At 56.4% G+C, this 5,828-nt stretch overlaps 1 non-coding gene across 1 annotated transcript; it reads right to left on the bottom strand.

The window, feature by feature from the left end:
- Nucleotides 1–1,805: 1,805 nt before the first annotated feature.
- LOC139467198 (5S ribosomal RNA) lies at nucleotides 1,806–1,923 on the bottom strand. Its single transcript, XR_011653646.1, has one exon. It is a non-coding gene; the product is annotated as a 5S ribosomal RNA (ribosomal RNA).
- Nucleotides 1,924–5,828: the final 3,905 nt, after the last annotated feature.

The raw sequence follows: 5,828 nt of genomic DNA, 5'->3' as shown, positions 1-5,828 counted from the left end.
GGGTGGGCACCAACCCGTCCTCGCCGATGCGAGTGCAAAACGCCGCCCCATGCAACGACAACGTCCAAAAACACGTCCAACCCTAGTTGCGGCGCCAACAAAACGCTCCAAAAAACACACAAAACGAACGCGCGCGCACGACCACGGGGAACCTCGGACATCAACATCACCCCCGACGCTCCGGAACGTCGGGACCCCGCCGGGAGACCTCCAAAAATGAACCCCAACGTGGAAAAAAAAGCAAAACAGACCTAACCCTAGCTAGCCCCAGCTAACCCCCTAACCCTAACCCTAGCCCTAACCATACCCGTTAGCTCGATTTTCAGCTCCAACCCTAGCCAGGACCAGTTCGGGTCAAAATCGCCCCAAACCGGCCGAAATAGCTCGGGAAAACGCCGGTTTTCAACCTCAAACCCACAAACGCACGCTCCTGGGGGCATCTCTACCTCTTTCCACACGCCAAACCACCAGTCAGCACGCACCACCCAAAAAGACCAGAAGAAAAAACACAAAGTCCAAACTTTCACAAACAACAACGCGAACGCCCGTTCCCGTGGTACAGAACCTCCTTCCACGTCACGACTCCACTCGGGAACACAGACACACGCCGGTTAGGGACACGCACCCAAACGGGACCCCAAAAAGGCACAAAAACGCCACCTTTTACTACCTTTCAAAAACAACAACGCGAACGGACGTTCCCGTCCTACGGAACCTCATTCTGCGTTACGCTTCGACTCGTGACGACATACACATTCCTGTCTATTCGTACAGCACGCCGACCTTTCAAGTCATTCCAATACGGCCAATGACGCATTTTATTAAGCATTCAATAACGTCTGGATTACGTTTCAAGACACAGAAAAGGCGACAAACTACGGGAAACGGTCAAGGAACATTGGCTCTGCCACAAATGTTAAAACCTATGTGTGGTGTACCGATACTTCTAAATCGATTTTCGACGTAATCCAAGTTCGAATCTCCATTTGGTTTGCCTATACCAACTCCGTCAAATGTCACAAAAACGTTGCGGGACGTCATGGCTACGACATTGGGGTGCGCCTTAGCGCCCGAAAGTGTTCTAAATCAATTTTCAACGCAATCCGAGTTCGAATCTCCATTGGGTTTGCCTGTACCAACTCCGTCAAATGTAACAAAATAGTTGCGGGACGTCATGGCTACGACATTGGGGTGCGCCTTAGCGCCCGAAAGTGTTCTAAATCAATTTTCAACGCAATCCGAGTTCGAATCTCCATTGGGTTTGCCTGTACCAACTCCGTCAAATGTAACAAAATAGTTGCGGGACGTCATGGCTACGACATTGGGGTGCGCCTTAGCGCCCCAAAGTGTTCTAAATCAATTTTCAACGTAATCCGAGTTCGAATCTCCATTTGGTTTGCCTGTACCAACTCCGTCAAATGTCACAAAAACGTTGCGGGACGTCATGGCTACGACATTGGGGTGTGCCTATGTGTACCATAGTGTTCTAAATCGATTTTCGACGTAATCCGAGTTCGAATCTCCATTTGGTTTGCCTGTACCAACTCCGTCAAATGTAACAAAATAGTTGCGGGACGTGATCGCTACGGAATTGGGGTGCGCCGAAGCGTCCAAAGGTGTTCTAAACCCGTTTTCGACCTGGTCCACGTTCGAATCTGCATTTGGTTTGCCTGTACCAAAGCTGTCAAAAATAGGCCAGTTATTGGGAGACGTGACCCATACATCAATAAGTAACTCTGAAGTGTGTGTGCTGTTATATAGCCATTTCGGACGCGGATAGACGTTAATTCAGTTACAAAAAAAAACGTTTACGGCACCGGGAGTTCCCAGGCGGTCACCCATCCAAGTACTATCCCGGCCCGACTGTGCTTAACTTCGCTGAGCGACGAGAAGCGGTGCTTTCACAGTGGTGTGGCCGTAGACGATTCACTTCACGAAAGTTTCAAGACCAATTCAACTCGCCGGAATTGGCTTGTGTGCGCCGAGTCCGCCCGACACGGGAACACCCGGCGCCGACCAGAACGGGAATCGCCGACTTGGCTTGGGTGCGCCGGCCTCCTACGGGAGCGCCAAGTAGGGAGCACCCGGCGCCGACCAAAACGGGAATGGTCGACTTGGCTTGGGCGCGCCGGCCTCGGACGGGAGCGCCAAGTCGTGAGCACCCGACGCCGATAAGAAAGGGAATCGCCGACTTGGCTTGGGTGAGCCGAGTCCGCCCGACACCGACAAGAACGGGAATGGCCGACTTGGCTTGGGTGCGCCGAGTCCGCCAGAGACGGGAGCACCCGGCTTCGATAAGAAAGGGAATCGCCGACTTGGCTTGGGTGCGCCGGCCTCCAACGGGAGCACCAGACCGGGAGCACCCGACGCCGATAAGAAAGGGACTCGCCGACTTGGCTTGGGTGCGCCGAGTCCGCCCGAGACGAGAACACCCGGCGGCAACCAGGACGGGACGCGCCGACTTGGCTTAGTAGCGCACGGCGCAATACGAAGGGGAGTAAGTGAGTTACATACATTTTAAGGTCGCATCGATATCAACGGCAGGGGCAAGGGGAAATGCCCGTCACACTTTGAAAATCCTCGGAGAACATACCCCGGCGGTCGGGGTCACTCCCGGGGAGACGGCAGAGGCAAGGTGAAATTCACCTTACAATCTGAACATGCTCGGAGAACATACCCCGGGGTCGGAGTCACGCCCGAGGACCCGGCAGAGTCAAGGCGAAATGCCCGTCACACACAGAACATCCTCGGAGAACATACCCCGGCGGTCGGAGTCACTCCCGGGGAGACGGCAGAGGCAAGGGGAAATTCACCTTACAATCTGAACATGCTCGGAGAACATACCCCGGGGGTCGGGGTCACTCCTGGGGAGACGGCAGAGACAAGGCGAAATGCCCGTCACACTTTGAACAGCCTCGGAGAACATACCCCGGGGGGTCGCGGTCACTCCCGGGGAGACGGCATAGGCAAGGGAAAATTCACCTTACAATCTGAACATGCTCGGAGAACATACCCAGGGGTCGGAGTTACTCCCGAGAAGACGGCAGAGGCAAGGGGAAATTCAACTTACAATCTGAACATACTCGGAGAACATACCCCGGGGTCGCAGTCACGCCCGAGAAGACGGCAGAGGCAAGGGGAAATTCACCTTACATTCTGAACATCCTCGGAGAACATACCCCGGGGTCGGAGTCACGCCCGAGGACCCGGCAGAGTCAAAGGGAAAAGTCCCGTCACACACAGAACATCCTCGGAGAACATACCCCGGGGTCGGAGTTACGCCCGAGAAGACAGCAGAGGCAAGGGGAAATTAACCTTACATTCTGAACATCCTCGGAGAACATACCCCGGGGTCGGAGTCACGCCCGAAAAGACGGCAGAGGCAAGGGGAAATTAACCTTACATTCTGAACATCCTCGGAGAACATACCCCGGGGTCGGAGTCACGCCCGAAAAGACGGCAGAGGCAAGGGGAAATTCACCTTACAATCTGAACATCCTCGGAGAACATGCCCCGGGGTCGGAGTCACTCCCGAGAAGACGGCAGAGGCAAGGGGAAATTCACCTTACATTCTGAACATCCTCGGAGAACATACCCCGGGGTCGGAGTCACGCCCGAGGACCCGGCAGAGTCAAAGGGAAAAGTCCCGTCACACACAGAACATCCTCGGAGAACATACCCCGGGGTCGGAGTTACGCCCGAGAAGACAGCAGAGGCAAGGGGAAATTCACCTTACAATCTGAACATCCTCGGAGAACATGCCCCGGGGTCGGAGTCACGCCCGAGGACCCGGCAGAGTCAAATGGAAAAGTCCCGTCACACACAGAACATCCTCGGAGAACATACCCCGGGGTCGGAGTTACGCCCGAGAAGACAGCAGAGGCAAGGGGAAATTCACCTTACAACCTGAACATCCTCGGAGAACATACCCCGGGGTCGGAGTCACGCCCGAGGACCCGGCAGAGTCAAAGGGGAAAGTCCCGTCACACACAAAACATCCTCGGAGGACCTCCGTTGGGGGTCGGAGTCATTCCCGAGAAGAGGGCAGAGGGAAGGGGAAATTCACCTTAAAATCTACACATCCTCGGAGAACATGCCCCCGGGGTCCCGGCAACTTGAGGGAAAAATCTGCATCAAGCTAAGTTTCCTAGTACTTTTTCAAAACACACCGAGGCACCAAGGGTCACCTCCTGTGAAGGTCCGAGGCAAAAATTGCGAGCAAGCCAAGTGCCCTAATAGATTTCAAGGGCTGCCGGGCAAAGCGGCATCATTAGTCCTGCACGTCGGGCCCTACCCAAGCGGCCCTAATGCCCAAGGTAAAAAAGAGTAAAAGTGGCCAATATCCTCGGGCGTCGGGAGCAGGACTATTCCCCGGACGAATCAGATGACTTAGGGTTCATTTCTCCTTGCTTTTACCATTTCTTCGGGGAAAACGGCATCATTAGTCCTGCACATCGGGCCCCGGGCCCTGCCCGGGCAAAACTGGAAACCTACGAGGTAATTCCCTTGGATGCTCAGATAGCTACGGGCGAAGACCGAGAGGGGGTCGGTCCAGCATTTGAGGTGGAAATAGACCCAAAGAGTCCGACAGCGTCCCTCATACAAAAAAGTTGAAAGTTAAACTATCCAACGTATCGTCGGGGTTATCTATAATGTGGGGGAGAGGAGACAGAAGTGACTGATTTCGTCTGTTTCGGCCGATTCGCCTGACTTTGCTTCAACGCTCGGTGTGCTCGCTACGTTTTGCCTGGCTCAACAGCGACGCGATTTCGGGACCGAGCGGAAGGGTACGGAAGCTACAGGGAGACAGGGGGACTGCTATCACCTGGCTCGTTGACATTGGCTCTCTTCCCCCATGCACGATGCGCCGACCGAGACGAACGTTACGCGAGGTACGATGAGGCAGGAAGACCGCAATCACCTGGCTCAGACGCACGGTAGACGGACGGAGACAGGGGGACTGCTATCACCTGGCTCGGACACACGCACGGTATATCGACGGAGACAGGGGGACTGCTATCACCTGGCTCGGACGGACGCACGCACGGCATAGGGAGACAGGGGGACCGCTATCACCTGGCTCGGACGCACGCACGGTAGATCGACGGAGACAGGGGGACTGCTATCACCTGGCTCGGACGGACGCACGCACGGCATAGGGACACAGGGGGACCGCTATCACCTGGCTCGGACGGACGCACGCACGGCATAGGGAGACAGGGGGACTGCTATCACCTGGCTCGGACGGACGCACGCACGGCATAGGGAGACAGGGGGACCGCTATCACCTGGCTCGGACGGAACGCACGCACGGCATAGGGAGACAGGGGGACCGCTATCACCTGGCTCGGACGGACGCACGCACGCCATAGGGAGACAGGGGGACCGCTATCACCTGGCTCGGACGGACGCACGCACGGCAGACGAAGACAGGGGGACCGCTATCACCTGGCTCGGACGGACGCACGCACGGCAGACGGAGGTAGGAGAGCCGCTATCACCTGACTCGGACGCACGCACGGCATAGGGAGACAGGGGGACCGCTATCACCTGGCTCGGACGGACGGACGCACGCACGGCAGATGGAGGTAGGGGGGCCGCTATCACCTGGCTCGGACGGACGGGAGACACACGGGAGACAGGGGGACCGCTATCACCTGGCTCACACGGCTGATGCGCAGATACAGGGGGACCGCTATCACCTGGATCGGCAAAATCGGCAAATTTGCAAATGCCCGGGGACCGCTATCACCTAGTCCAGACACACGGGAGACAGGGGGGACCGCTATCACCTGGCTCACACGGCTGACGCGCAGATACAGGGGGAC

Source organism: Haliotis cracherodii, unplaced genomic scaffold, assembly GCF_022045235.1.
Source record: "Haliotis cracherodii isolate W230 unplaced genomic scaffold, xgHalCrac1.p SCAF_19, whole genome shotgun sequence".
NCBI classification, from domain to species: domain Eukaryota; kingdom Metazoa; phylum Mollusca; class Gastropoda; order Lepetellida; family Haliotidae; genus Haliotis; species Haliotis cracherodii.
The sequence above is the reverse complement of the archived record's forward strand: the minus strand, read 5'-3'. Positions and strand labels throughout refer to the sequence as shown.